This window comes from Cheilinus undulatus, linkage group 12, assembly GCF_018320785.1.
Source record: "Cheilinus undulatus linkage group 12, ASM1832078v1, whole genome shotgun sequence".
Lineage (NCBI taxonomy): Eukaryota > Metazoa > Chordata > Actinopteri > Labriformes > Labridae > Cheilinus > Cheilinus undulatus.
In genome coordinates, this window is record NC_054876.1 from 31,255,074 (window position 1) to 31,271,565 (window position 16,492).

Here is a 16,492-nt window from a genome sequence, read left to right on the forward strand (position 1 = left end):
CATGCACTCAACAGTCATGGAATCACTCTGATGACCAATCAACAGTCATGGAGTCACTCTGACGACCACTCAACAGTCATGGAGTCACTCTGACGACCACTCAACAGTCATTGAATAACTCTGACGACCACTTAACAGTCATGGAGTCACTCTGATGACCACTCAACAGTCATGGAGTCACGCTGATGACCACTCAACAGTCATGGAATTACTCTGACGACCACTCAACAGTCATGGAGTCACTCTGACGACCACTCAACAGTCATTGAATAACTCTGACGACCACTTAACAGTCATGGAGTCACTCTGATGACCACTCAACAGTCATGGAATTACTCTGACGACCACTCAACAGTCATGGAGTCACTCTGACGACCACTCAACAGTCATGGAGTCACTCTGACAACCATTCAACAGTCATGGAGTCATTCTGACAACCACTCAACAGTAATGGAGTCACTCTGATGATCACTCAACAGTCATGGAGTCACTCTGATGATCACTCACTCTCTTCCTGGATGTTAAGAGGCACAGGTCGTTAATAGTATCCAACAGACACTGCTTGGTTTTGCAATATTTTGATCTAGAACAGAGAGATACATTCATGAAGGTTGTGCCAGGTAAAACTTGCATACAACCATTTGGGAAGAGTAATAGCCTACAGTCACGAGGAAAAGGCTGAGGATAGCACTGCAATTGTTACGGACACTCAGCAAACAACTCTGACATTGTTTCCCTGCTGTTGCCAAGTAAGTTGTGTCCTATTTTGCCGTTTTCCAACTGAATTGAATTAAAATTTGCATTTTCTTTTTTTAAATTAGCTGCTAGGAACATCCCTAAACACAACCTTGTCTTGCATATTCAAAACAAACATGCAAAATAAAACATGCTATCATGTCATGCAGTATGTAGTGCTAAGGTATGCTGTTTCAGGGCCATTTGAGAGTACAACAGTCTTTTTTATGACGTTTCTCTGCAAGTGTACAATTACAGGGTGGCTGCAAAAACATTAAATCTTCAAATGACCGAGAATGAAAGGTTAGGCTAGGTTGTGGTGAAACAGGCTGCAGCCATCTGCAGCAGTAAAAGGGTCTGTGAAAAGATGCAGGGCTGAGAGTCTTGCGGGGGGGGGGTAAGGATGTGGGAATGCTTTTGCATCTCAGTTTTCATGTCGTTTGGGTTGTGTGTGTGCTTAGAGGGGCGACAACTATGACCCCCGTCTCGCCTTGAGTGGCCTTTCCCGGATCTCTGGATATAGACGTCCCGTTTCCAAAACCCCAGCTGTCACCATGAGCACACACATGTTGGGTGTGTGTGTGTATTTAACTCCCTTTTCATTTTTTGTTTCCTTCATTTAAGACTTTATACTTATGTGGATATCAGTTTCATTTTATTTACATAACTGACTCGATTAAAATAGAATTGACCCCAACCCAGTCATTTTAAGTGTGGTAGCATCAGCCCCTCAGACAGCCAGACGACTACTGTCTGGACACACACTAAAATATACATGCACGTGCTGCACCGAACCTCAATCAATATTAATGCGACTATGCCCCTAAGAGAGTTCAGTGTAGCATAATTGGGTTCCCCCCACCCAGGGGAAACCTGCAGCCGTAAAAGCTCTCACAACCTGAACCTATCAGGTTTTGAAGACTTAGATTGTAAGTAGGTAAGTTTGAATTAATTATGACAGGAGAAAATATTCTTGGTCATTCTACTATATCTCAGTACGTTGATCTAATAAATGGTGGCAACCAATCCAACCCATAAATGCTATAACACCATTAAACTGTACCCATAGTGGAGTTCAGTCCCACGTTATCTAAATGCATATTCCTTACAAATGTGGCACCATCTAAAAGTGACATACAGGCTTTATTTTTAACATTTATTGCCAAGGAGAATTATTACAACAAAGAAATAATCTACCAAACACAAATCTCCATTCTTTATGTCAGGGCTGGACAATTAATCGCAAATAAGATTTAATTGCAATATGGCATGCTGCAATTTACAAATCGCAGACTTTGCAATACTTCTTTAATTGAAATGTGTCAAAATGCCAGTTTAATACATTCTTTTTGCAGCGGCAGCAGAGATTTTCTGCACATTTTGCAAACATTCAAGTGTCATTTTTTTCAAATGGTTTACAAAAATTATCCTTTCCGTGTTTTATGTATGTTTTTCTCAATTAAAATGAGTGAGATAGAAACAATAATCCCAATTCAATAAAGTTATTGATGTCAAATTTGCAATATGAGCAACAATAACTGCAATTAGATAGATTTTTTAAAATCGTAGTTCATTCTATCCAATATCCATGAAGCTTAGCATTAGCTCATGCAATTCATACCCCTAGCTGTGATTGGCTGTCCCTCTGCTGCCTCAGTGAGGCAGCAGAGGGAGAGGTGGGGGTGGAGGCAGGGGGCCACGTCATCACAGCTCACAGTAAGAATGTGCCAGCAGTCTTAGACTTAGGTTACAGCCTTAAGTACAAGATTATTTCCTTACTACATTTTTCCAAGACAAGTGCAAAGTAATCAAAACAACAGTTTTATTCCCCGATGAAATAAGTAAAAAGATTTTTGTTTTGTTGTGTTGTTAAGTGAGGCTTCCTTTATTGGTTTGGCTCCATACTTTCATTTGGATGTGAAATGATGCATTAAAAACTAAGATAAAATGTTGGTCTTTGTTAAAATATGTTTGATTTTCAGCCAAAAGAAAACCAGCCAATGTTCTTTTATGTCCATATTGATAGGTTCTATGTTATTTTTGGACATTTTTCAATAAATCAATTCTAACCCTGCAATATCAACTGGTTCTGAGAGCTCTAGAAATTCAAAATTCCTCAGAGTTTTGAGATATGATCTCCACTTTACTAATTCATTTTGTAGCTTTTGGTTGAAGTTATCCGATCAAACTTAATTCACTATTTTACTTTAACAGAAAGTCATGTTTCACTTATGTTTTTGTATTTCCTTTCCAAACATTGTAACTCAACTCCACTGGGATATTAGTTGGGGAAAAACAACTGCAGAAGACTTTGAAACTCTACAGCAGCAGAAGCATTACAATTTCAACCTGGTTTGGTGACTCAGATTTATTTATTTACACACAGATTGGCTGTCAAGCTGGATAGTAACCCACTTGCATCAGGTCCCCGGTGACAAATTGTCCCAGATTTAACTGCCCAGCAGACTAGGAAGAGAAAGAAAAACTGCTTTTAAATACGGGGAAAGTGGGGGACAAGGAATTAGAGATGAGGAGGAAAAGTTTGATGTTGTTTCCCTGAAAATATTACAACAGAAACAGAAAAGAGGAAGTTAAACTAAGTTTGAGTGCTGGCTGAAACACAAAGACGCACAGACTGACACACTGGGATAAACTGTGTCCCCTCTGGACAGTCATTGAAGCAGAAGAACAAGCGAACAGCCAGAAGTGATTCACTAACCTTCAAGGCCAAGCAGCCAAGTGGATGTAGTGAGGTTTGATTCTCTGATGGGATAAAAGGATGAAAAATTGACATGTGAAAAGAAAAGATTTGGCTTTTTTTAAACCAATTTAAAGAGTACAAGGCCAGCAGAATCAGAAATCAAAAGCATAGTGAGATGGTGAAAGTGTAGCAGCAGCTGCCATCCACCATCACTCATCACCCCTCCCTATCACAGCATCTTTAATATCTCACAAGGGCAAATAGATCTGAACCAAACCCACAGCTCTCTGTCAGACATCTTAGTTTAAAACTGACATAAATACACACGAACACAGTTTTCTTATAATACGCTAATACAGCCCAGAGTAGAGAACATCTTAACAATGACTGGATGTAATTACACCTCAGGAAATATTCTTATTAGTGGTGAACGTGGAAGACATTAAAACTTAATGGCTTCGTTTGGCAGCACATTGGACTTTAGACATGCAGTAAAGCCGACAAACACACAGTTATAATCATGTTTAAGTTATATGGGTTTTTATATTCAGTAGGTTGTATGCTTGATGTGAAATTGAATAAGTGTCAGTATATATGTTGATGTTAATTGATGTTATAAATTTAAGTAAATGCAAACCAGTCTGGACTCTCTATGCAAAAAATCCTATTCAATTCTAACAATATGTCTTTGACTTTAATTTGTGCATAAAACCGTTTTGACAACAGACGCACCCAGTGACTACTTTCCAAGGTGATTAATCTAGATTCAACTTGTCTTAATAGTGTGTTTTAAATTAAAGTTAAGGGGAAATAAATCTTTTTAAGTCATTGTCCATATGAGCCGAGTTATTTTTCAGACAGAGAGGAATCACAGCTTATCTATTTTGTATTTATTTTACATTCATTTGACATGGGCACACGTAACATGTCTCTGCATGTAAATGCTGTCAGATATATTGTCAGCGTGTGGCTAAGGTCATCATTGCTAGCAGCACCAGCCTTTAGTCCTTGCATGTTAACGTCCACACCACACTGCATTCAGTATGGCAGCCGCATACAGCTTCATGTCTATTTTCCAGAGATACCATCCACTGTTCCAGCATCTGGGTATCAGGGTGAGCCGAGGAGGAAGGTTATGATAGTTTGGGTTTTACATTAGCTCTTATTTTGTTGTCAATTTTTGTTTCCAAATTCAGAAATTTTAGTTTAATTTGATTTGGTTTTAACCCTGGTTTGTTAGTTTAGTTTAGTTTTCATTTTTGGGAGGAAAAAATAAAAATAAAAGTCATTTTAGTTTAGTTTTGCTACATGTTTTTTTTAATCCTTAAAGGCAGACATCAATACACAGTAAATAAATGGAAAAGTATCTGAAAAGTATCAATTCAGCCTCTTCTGAGTCTGTTTTTTATAAGTATTCAGAACTAAGTACAACATGGGAGAGGTTAAGTGTGCACACAAGATCAGCCAAAAACAGATCACAAATACTGCAGAGGGGGGAAAGTGCATCAAACTACAATAACAATGTAGTTTCCCAGATTAGATAGCACCACTAGGTCCTTGGATGGTCATCTCCTCAAAATCTGACTAAATGGGTTTGGCATATTTATCCCAGTTGGTCCAAAGTTGAGCAAAACATCTTTCGACACGAACAGAAAGTGATCCTCTCCTAGTTTTTATTAGTTTTAATGTTAGTTTTAGTTTCATCATTTCATTAGTTTCAGCAATAAAGTCACAGAATCATGTCTAAATAAACTGCAAATCAATCCCTGAAGAGCAAAATAATCTACTGTTGACATACTGTTCCCGTGTGAACTCGCAGCTCACCCATGATTAACCCTCTTGCACCAAGCTGACCAGAGCTGCATTGTGTTGTGCATCGCTCTAGACACACTTCCAGTGTGCAAGGTCACTCGGCCTTCGGCGCAGCCAGTGTAAGTGGAAATTACAGTTACACTGTTTTTGCTGTAAATTTATTCCATCCTTACATGCCAGACCACAGCCCATAACCCAAAGTTAACCTAATCATAAATCTACATCCTTAAATTCAAATATTTTTTCTGTCTTTATGGGGACTCAGGCTAGAGTCCCTCTGAAACGTGAGTCATCACCAAAAAGACATGAAACCAAGCTCACCCTCAAACACACAGTCATTTCAAAGCATTTGTTAATGAAGGAACAAAGGCCAAGTTCAAAGACAAAACACTCATCTGATAGCCAAAACAGGGTCAGAAAAAAGAAACCAAAGGCCTGTATTGAAACTTAAACACACACTTAGAAGAAAAACTCACAAGAAAAACACACTTTAATCTTTTCTCTTATTCCTCTCAATCAAAGAATCAGCATTATTGTCCTACTGAAAACCTGTCACAAGGTTGTTTCAGGTCATGTAACTGCTTCAGTAAACATTAATCAAAGTAATAAAAAGTGCAGTTCAGTGCCGGCTTACATTTCTTTCTTTCTATTAAGGATAAAAGAGGTCGAGTCTTCCTTAGAGAGTGGATTTAATTTTACTGTCTGGGAAAGCCTTAAATTTTGCTTCTTTGGCTGACTGATCTGGGAAACTATCGACATCAGTAATTACTCATCTCTGGTTTAGAATATGGGACAGTGACTTGGCTTATTAGTTATTAAATTCTCCATCAACTCAGTTAGCTGGCACTCCGACAGCTGCTCTGAGAGAATGCCTTTGTATCGTGTTACTCTGTTATGGTTTTTTGTGGTAAGCCTGGGAATTAAGTCTGTCTGTCTTTGTTTTAATTTGCTCTGGAGAATCTAACAGACATCACTGATCGGCAGTTGATAAAACACTGATGAAATGATGATAAAAGGCAGAGATGTGACAGATGTGTTTGAGGCTCGAAATGAAAAGTTTAGCCAAAGACTTTTCAAAGCACTTTGATTTCATTACAAATTATCAATCAAAGATAACACTTTGAGATTTAACACAGTCATGAAGTCACACAAAACTTTTCTGTAGCCAATCTTTCCTTTCCCATCCTTCTGTCTCAAACCACACATCTACTCTCTGGATCTCTTAACTTGCATAACACGTCGCACTACCTGTGCTGTGCTGCCCTACATGCAGCACACAGCCCGCTGCGAGTGTTTGAAGTTACCAGGAGCTCAGATCATCTCACTTACTTCATTAAAAACACATGAGACACTACACAGGCTCTCTCTCTTCCTCTCCCAGTTTGACTTGCTTGCCTTAGAGCTCAGACACTTCCCATCCATCAAACTCCCAGATGGGCAGAAGTTACCACATTTCATTCATCTTTGCTCTGAGCATTTCTCGCATTTATCTCTTCCTATGACTAATGAAATTAATGTATCACTTCGTTCAGAAACATGCGTGTACATACTGAATACATGCCTGCGCCAGCAGTCCCTTCAGTGGGAAAGAATCCTTCAAAAGTGAAAGGGGGAAATGCTGGTGCATGAGATGCTCAAACAACTTATCAATCAACTGATACGCAGAAAATTGAGAAATATAATAGGCACTGACCACAAAACACTCCTTAAACCTCACAAATGTTCTGTTTATTGACATTCAAACTGTAACATGTTGTTTGTAATCGCAGGATCCTGAATGCCCAGAGGGTTAGGCAGTTGGGGACAGCCATTAAGAATGAATGGAAATGAAGAAAGTAGTACTTTATAACTCTAAATGGAGTCATCATTCATCATCAGAAAATGTCTACATATCTTGAGTACGACCCCCACATTTTACAAAAAAAGGGAATTTTTCCATGGTTTAAAAGATTTACCTGGTGATCACTATCACAATTTACTGAGCTAGAGGCAAGTAAAGCCCCTTGAACATATAAAAAAATCCTCACATTCTTACAAACATGCTTTTAATTAAAATGGTTAGGTATCAACCAAACAGACTTTGTTGGGTGAGTGACCGAGTAAAGATGTACCGTTCAACAACAAACCTGTGCTACTAAACGGCTCTTTAATGTGAGCCACTGTAGCTAGCCCCTGCTTGAGTGCCAGTTTCCTTTCCTCCATCCTTTGTTGCTGTTTAATCCACATTTGAAAAAAATAAACAACGACCACATTAGGACATCAAACACATTGAAAACCAGCTCTACTGAGCTAAACCAAATGACATGGGTCTCTAAAAGTAGACGGATTTCTTTTGTGAATATGAACCATACACAAGCATTGTGGGACATCGCTCACCCAGGCTTTAGACAGAGGCATTTTTAATTCATGCCTGCAGCCATATCTCTCTGAGATTTTAAAGCTTACTGTTCTGACAGCCACTCTCACAGACCATTCATCTGAGACACCATTTATTTCAGAATGGAGGTACCATAATATCCTGGTATATAATTTTACAGTATAATGTTTTTTTTAAATAACTACATGCAATCATTACAGACAAAGAAACATCTCATAAATATAACAGACAAAGGTCAGGGTTTAAAATGGGATTAAATTCTGTCTAGACCTGTTTTAGAAGTCGTAACATGAACAGTGGCTCACTTTAGCTTTGTTAGCTTTTGCTACAACCAACATACCTATGCTAGATATGTAACTAATGCTGCTATATAAGCCAATGTAGCTAAGTTAGCTTTAGCACCTTGAGCACCTGCACCATGTGTTTTATCAAACGTACCTACATAGAGAACATACCTACGTAGACAACATGTGAGTTTAGGATTAGCTACGTTAGCTACATTAGCTACATTAGCTACTTAACTTACACTGTGTTAGAATGTTTTCATGGAGGAAAGCTTTTCTTCCTGTAAGCAGAGTGTTTACTCTGCTTTATTAAAGATTTTGTAATCAGGTTTTACAGGTCAGGTTTTTGACTTTTAACTTTTGGTATCCTACCCATTACCTTAACACTTATCATAACCCCAAACGCAAGTTTAATCCTATTGTATTTTCAAAGTTTTAGTGTGTATTTCTGCTCTGAAATAGACTGCATCTCACGTGAACTGTCTGTGAGAGTGGCTGCCAAAGATGCAGGGTCTACAGCCCGACCCCATTCCAATATTTGAATACCTTTGGGGCACAAAAGTAGCTTAAGCATAAAGGATGTTTATATTTTTGCACTTTGAACACTTGGCATGGTTGTAAACAGCTCAAAACATGGCCTTTTGGGACCATTTCTCTATGCAGAAATCAACACTTGCCCCCCAAAGGGTGTTCTCCACTGCTGCATGGCGTCATCTCCAAATAATCTTACATGGTGGGGGATGCTTTGGAGGTTTGGACTGTTCACTGCTAAGAACTACTTTTTAATACATTGGATTTTTGATTAATGCACTTTCATTTGTTTTGATTAAATAAAAAAACACTGAAGAGGGTCATGGCTTAAAAATGTTCCATCTATGTCATAAGTCTTGCACTCAGAAGATGAATGTCTAAATGGCACAAACACATTGGCAATGTTTTGGTATTAAAATGATGTAGGTATTAAGGAAATTAACTGCAATATTAAATAACTAAAAATGACAAACGTCCCAATATTGGGGATCTGTGTTGCTTAAAACAGATAATACTGTTTGATTTTTATTTCTAAGTTTAAAGTTCTGGCTGCTCTAACTGGTTATTTAAAAATTTATGACACACATGGTTAAGCGATTAGTCAGAAAAACACTAAAGAGATTTATTACTGATTGAATTTGTCATTGGCTGCACCTCCATCAATATTACAGGTACGTCCAGAGGCCAGCTGCTTGCGTGTCTATGTGCAGGTAGAGAAAAAAATTACGTTTCCATCCATGTACTGAAACGAGAAACCCAGACTTCCAATGATCTTGCCGCACTTTGGCACTTGTAAGCCGATGTCACAGGTCCAACCCACGGCAGAGAAACTTGAGACAACACCAGGCTTTAGAGGACTTCCATCTGCAGCTTCCTCCAGGAATATATTAACAAGCCATTTCCAACAGTCATTATCCCCAATCCTGATAATGGGCCAGTTTAAGGAGTGGTTACGTTATGCCGGCCAGTTTGGATCAACATTTGTTGTCAAATTAGAGGACTGTAAGATGTCTTTTTTCAAATTTTGGTCAGTGTTTGTAGTCTTTCCCACTCGTCTGACCTGATCATTATCCTGGCTGGATCCCTACTGCTTGGACAAGGACCATGAATAATGATGATGGCAATTACTTTGGAAGTTGGCCTCAGAACAAACAAAAAATGACTGTGCACCATCTCAAAACTCCAGTAAGTCAATCACTCTGCATCTGACAGGAGACTCCGGTCATTTCCTCTGATTGGCTGAGTCCGTTGTGGAATAATATCTTCTGCAGAGCAGCAGATAGATAAGTCTTTGTACTGTTAGTAGGAAGGTAAGATGTGTATTTCCTCAGGGAAATGACTGCAACATATTGTCAAAAAATAAGCTCCAGTGAAAGCTGGAAGATGACTGAAGAGTTATAACTGCTAAATATCTGGGATTTATTTATTTGAGCAGATTGTATTTTATATAAAATATTACCATAACCACAAATTGCAAAGCACAAAACTCATAATTCAGACATTATCTCCCAAAGGTGTAGAGGAAAGACTGAAAGACCATGGATTAAGATCCAAGGGCAGCCAGCAAAAATAAACTCAATAAATCAGAACTGTATGCTGTCATCTAGGCTCATCTTTATAGAAATTCCACAAATGCATCAATGCACTACCAGCTCAGATATTTGAGGCAACACTTTCTGTGCATGTAAGCACACAAGACTTTAATTTTACAATGCTGTAATTAAATTTCACGACTGTTATCACAGCAAGATGGCAGATTTGGTGATAATAGCTACCATGGCAACCTGGGATCCCTTCAGGGTACAGCTAATGAAATGTGGTGCAATCAGCAGAGGGGATTCCTTATCAATGAGGATCTTATTTTCTGTCTCTACAACTAAAGCTAATAATAACCGCCCAGCCTTCCTGTGGATGGATGATGCAAACAGAGGTGGCTTTCCAGGAAATCAAAGCTACTCCCTCATGCAATACTGCAGCTTAACAGTTCACATGCTGTCTTATAAACTAAACTTACATGAAATCCCCTCAATATTGAGGCTTTCGCATTTGTAACGTCTTAGACGGTGGTCTGGGAGGTAAATAAAAACACCAACGCTAACCCGAGGCATCAGCAGGGAATGAAAGATGGAGGGTAAATATTTCCTCTTGCTACATGTAGAAGCAAGGAGGAAGAAACAATGGTTATTGTCTGACATGTTGTTTTGATGTAAGAGTTAAAAAGGTGCCACTACTAGTTTGATAATTCAACATTTCTAGCACTGGGATTAAGGTTGGGAACGTGTCCTGGTTCAGTCAGTGAGGAAAGATAAAGGAGCTGTGTATGTAGCGTGTGTGTCAGAATCTGTGTGTGTGGATGAAAAGGAGGGGGAGACGGGGTCACTGAGTCACTTTCCGATATTTGTACTCAGACGCTGGACTCAAAACAAAACCCAGGAAAAAACAGTCCTGCAACACAATCAGACAGATTTCGGTTTGAGCTGCAACATTTGGGTGGGAAGATGCTTTCTGTTTGTATTCCTGTTTCTCTCTTGGCAGTGCGCCATCATTGAAGTTGATGAGCTGAAGAAGATTTTATAGTAAAGCCTTCAACAGATTCCTTTGCAATATTTTATACATGGCATCTCTGTAACAATAAGGACATTTGACCCCGTGAGAAAGTGGTTGGAGGATAAAATCATGCACATAATGAAACATGACTGAAAAGACAAATTTGACATCTTTTTGGGTTTTATAGCAGCCACAAGGAGGACAATAGAATAAACAGTACAAGAAGAATTTCAGCATCAATGTGGGTGGCAAATTTGCTATTTGATTACTCTACAAAGTTTAAAGTAAACCTTCAGTATTGTTTGAGATTTGCAGAAGAAAAAAGTCCAAACTTGGACATTCCCTGAAGTAATACCATTAGAATAAACAAAGATATATCCCTACAGGCTGTGTTATATTTCATTTTGAGAAAAGGCTAAATTGGTTAAAGCTCAAGCAAAGATTTTTCTGTGTTTCCCAGCATGAGTCTGATGAGAGATTACAGGACTTAAGAGGTGGAATAAGATAAAGAAAACCCTGATCCATGTGATACAGCTATGATATAATATTTTTTTGCACTGTGACTCACATGAATGGCACGAACAAGGGCAACATGAAGGGAATTCATAGAGCCAAAGCATAAAGGAGTTTTTGTCATGTACATATTTTAGGGATGCGCATGGTCAATCGCTAAAATCGTTAAATTTGTTTATCAAATTAGTCAACTCAGGAATTACGAGTCAGTTAAACAAATTACCCATCATTTTTATAAACACAGGCTTGAAATCCTGGATTATAATGCTCTTTTAAACTGTAATGAACCTCCTGCCACTAGAGGCCGCTGTAGCTTCAGTTAATGGCCGCTGATTTCCTGTCTGGCACTTCAGGGATGCAAACCTTAGTGGTCAGCATGTAGTAGGAAGAGTGGTATGACAGTTCTCTCAAGTAGTAAATGAAAATAAAGTGGTGTGTAGGCTGTCGAGGGTTGAACTCACGTATGACTTCCATCCAAAGTGAAAAGAGGCCACATATCAAAGCATGATATTAATCTGCAAAGAGGAACAAAGGCTGGCGGCACTAGCTTGTTATGTTAGCCTTGCTGTAGAGAGTATATCTGGCTAACGTCACATCCGCTGACACTATGACTTTGTGAGGAATTTAACTGTTTTCTAAGGATTTTTTCTTCTTAAGACTAGTCGGTTAAACAAAACTTAAATGAGCGTTGAGTTGAATAGGAAAATAGATGCTTAGGAACATCCTTAAAATATTTAGTTCAGTTGATTTTGGTTTTACACTGTGATTACTGCAATGGACTTTACGTGACAAACCTACATGATATCAACATCAACTATATGGGTTGTGTGTCTCTATAGTTTACAGTGATCGGTTAGTTAGCTGGCGGGCTCTCACATCGGTATGTTGAATAATGTGAGTAGCTTGTACATAACAAAAAATAATGAAATCGTCATTTCCGCCATTATTTTATGTTGCTTTGGTACTACCAACAGCTCCAACACAAAGAGCAGTACCGAGGACTAAGTCGAGTTCCTTTTATTCGCTTTATTGTTAGATGACTTTATGGTCTTCAACAGGAAAAGAGAAGACAGTCTGTAATCCTGCAAGCCATGGCAACACGGACTCGGAAGAAAGGGTAAGTGTTTTTCATAGAGGATCATGCATTGTCATATACTGCTGCTGCAGTTTCTTTTCTTCAGGTGGCGCTGTTCTCTCATATCCTCACTCTTTCACACCCTCTGAGTTTTATGTGTTTTTTCCAGTTGGCCACTAATAACATCATCAGACCAAACGTCAACAAGATATTTGGTTTCCTCTTCTCCCCACTTCCGCAGCTCATTTTGTGATTTTGGATTTTCTTTTTCTGGTTCTCATGCTGTAATTTTTTGTCATTAATATGAAGGTCCACAACTTTCAAAATAATGTTTTCACACAGGGCAGTCGGTCTGGTCTGGACCAAGACCACCTCTTTTGGTCAGACCAAGGACGGGCTGTTTGGTCTGGACTATGGTCCAGGAGAGGTTTCATACCTGTCTTCAAGGTTTAGATCAATGATGCAGGTGTGAAAACACCTTGAGACAGAATAATGTCAAACAGCAGTGAAAAGTATGGAGCTGACAGTCAGCTGATCGCAATTATCGCTTCCCAGTTCCAACAGCCAATCACAGCTCTTTCTGTCAACACAGTGGTTCATTCCATATAATGCACTTCTCACTATTTCCTTCTTGTATTAATGTTGATGCATCATGCTGCTGCTGCTGCTGCTGGCAAAACTTCACCTCCTCCACCCCAGTCTCCTCCTTTATGGCATAAAATGTGTTGCATCCTCATATTCAGACTCATGCAACTAGGGATTAATTACTTATTAACCAATTTTATTGTATTCAATTTGCAATGTCATAAATGTACCACCTTCTTAGATTTTCTAGCTCTGTACTTCCTGAAAAATGAAAGCATGCTGCTAGACAAACCCAAGCAGCATCTTTTGAGCAGAGCCTTCTCTGCAGATTAAAACTCTGTATCCACTGTGCAGTAAAATGGTTCAATGTGTGACAAGAGTGCTTGTCCTTTGGAGTGGCAGTGAGGTTCTAAAATGAAGCACCAAAATCTGTTATGTAATACGGTATGGCAGGTAACGAATGTGTTGGTACCGGTACTATGTTGGTACCAGATTTCGATACTCATCCCTAATCCAATGATCTCACACTGTGTCCTACTGCTTGAAATGTTTTGTTAGTTACCCTGTGATTCCTATCACTACTAGTGGTTACAGTCAATCACATCCTCAAAAAGGAAAGTAATGGGGCAGTCTTGTGGATGTATGTTCTGAACCAAGCTTTAATGAGAACCATGACCCTTAACCAGCAGAGTCATACCTTGTCCTAACAACACATGACAGAAGTGTCAGCGACAAAATCAGCTTGATGACGCTGATTCCTATAGCAGTATCCTGACAGCATGCAAGCATGGTTTGACATTGAAACAGGGAAAAAATAATGGAAGAGAATGATGAAAAGGCATCAGGAGGGTCTGAAAGGATATTTTCTCGATGTTCTTTTACTTTCCTCACTCAACAGAGCTTGTCAGCTTGTTTCACAAACAGGAGACAGTTGTTCACCAATAGTATCAATCTCCATATCTGATATGCCCTGTCAACATGAAGGAAAAACTATATGTCTCACAGCCATCAAAGCCACACCATTTTCCTGCATTCACCTAGACATCATACTGTCTACAAGGGAAGCCTAAAACTCCCAGGGTGGAGAATTAAATTTTTAACAGATGCGGCGTGGACAGCGAGCATGTGATGCTGTGCGATGTGATATGATGTCTGACACTCGCATGCTGTTAGGACACGGTGTCAGCATTATGCCCATCCTTTAAGCTACACTGAACCATGAAGTGGAAGGTAAACAGCACTGTTTGCTTTGGTGATCAGCTCAACAAAGACCTGACACTGGATTAAATGAATGGAGTGACATCAATTAGCACAGATGTAACTGACACCTCAACTGCCAAAACAAAACCAGCAAGCTCTAAATGCTACAGATCAGGTCTAGACTGAAATTTAAAATGTCTTCTTTTGAGTTAGCTTTGAAAAATCTATATTATAACTTCAACAATCACACCAACAACCCACTAAACTCTCAACACATCTTGATTGACTTTGGGAGTAGGCAGAGTTTCTTACAGCTAAAGCAGCCGATGTCAGTAATTATAAATTGCGTGTACAAACATAAGCCATACATGGGTGCAGCTGCACCAACTGATATCCATATGGTTCCTGTTTGAAAATGTCCTGCTGTACGCCTCATCACTCCGCAAGAAAAACTCTTACTGCCTGTTTGCTGAGCTGGAGCATACAGCACCATGTAAGTGGATAGTGTAATAATGCAAAGATCCATATCCCTCCAAACACCAAAAAACCAGGAGCCGTGGATGCTTGTGGACACCAGATATGACTGGAATAGCTATTGTGGTTTATGCTCCTGGGTGCCCATATTTAACTTTTGAGCATGTAAACATCTACAGGCAGAGCTGGCTATATATACACTTAATGCTAGGAAAAAATGTGCCACAATCTATTTGCTTGACATCAGAACCACCAAAACTCCTCTTGGACCTATTGTTTTTGTAGGATTGCAGATAATATAGTTCACCATCATCTGCTGAGATAGTCCCTCTGCACTCTTTTGGTTCTGTTTTCATAATCAGCCAAAAAAAAAGGGAAAGTTACACTACAATCAGAAGAGCCCTGCTCTCGTCTAATGCCTTGCTTGGAGGCATAATTCAGCGCTTAAAATTTCCTCCACTAGTTTTCCTTAAGCTCAGAAAGTAGTCCACAGCATGCTGGCCCACTTTGAACACATCATGGTGTTTCCTGTAAAGTGGTTAAGTCTTCCCTGCAACACAAAGTGTAATCCCTGTAAAATGGAAATCCTAGGGAGGAAGCCACTGACTAACTCTTATTAAATATTTCCATAAGACATAAAGCCTTGCTGTTACCTAACCCCCTTTTATTTTTAGCTTTTACTTTGAAAGGTGTTCCACTTTTTTAGCTGTCTACTTTGCTGGATTGGCCATAAATGGTAATCAATAATCAATACGAAGCTGCCTGCTGCATCACCATGATACATTGGTAACAGCATTGTGCTCCCTCTCATATAGTCCCCCTACATCCTATAGCCTGAGTATCTTGCAGCTCATGAATGCAAGGTGCAGATGCAGGATGAACCCATTCATAAGGGCTAATTTTTCTACCTTTATCTCTGACTGATCAGATGCATCAGAGAAATAACAGAGCTGTCACTTACATTCATCGGACGTAGCTTTGGATGTGCTCTCTGGTTATCCCCCTCCAACACTGATTAGTATGCAACGGGTTTCCAATTCTCCCCCACAACGACAGACAATCCACAGGGACAAAAAATCTTGAATGGAGCAGTGCTGACCTGCTGGACTGGGCGTCTTTTGTTTTTACATAATATCCACTTAAATGACAGTTGAGCCAATTCCGCCAATTTTTGAATCCGGTAGTCCTCCAGTGAAGGGTCCTTCTTTTTTCGGCGTCCCCTTCCCCGTGTCAGGTGAGCACGTCTGGATCAGCTGGAAGCTCTCCGGTTTCTGTGGAAAAAAGAAGCGGTTTCTTCCCCTGCAGTGCTCTGCTGCTAAACGTTTCAGTCCGCTTTTTTCTCCCTCTCAGCATCCAGTCACTCAGACACGGCGTGAGCGCGTGTATGTGTGTAAGGATACAGCGGCTTGAGGGGACTGTGCACCTCTGACGACTGAAAGCCGACTCCTCCGCCACAAGGCCCAGACCCCCCCCCTCCTCCTACTCCTCTCCTCCTCCCTTCACCGACTTGGGTTGCTAATTTATTCGGGTAGCTAACACAAAAGGGGGGACAGAGGAGGAGAGGCAGGCTGTGGAGTACAGTGAGGACTGAGCAGAGAAAGGGGGAGGCTGGAGAGAGGACTTTGGTGCCCCCCAGCTCCCTTCAGTGGAAGTTTTCT

At 39.8% G+C, this 16,492-nt stretch overlaps 1 protein-coding gene across 1 annotated transcript in view; it reads right to left on the minus strand.

The window, feature by feature from the left end:
• The window catches only part of LOC121518614 (protocadherin-16-like), a 134,937-nt gene extending 118,645 nt beyond the window's left edge, over window positions 1-16,292 (minus strand). The window contains exon 1 of the mRNA XM_041801048.1: window positions 15,796-16,292. The gene's annotated coding sequence lies outside the window, so the exon portion shown is untranslated. The remainder of the gene's footprint in view (window positions 1-15,795) is intronic.
• Window positions 16,293-16,492: the final 200 nt, after the last annotated feature.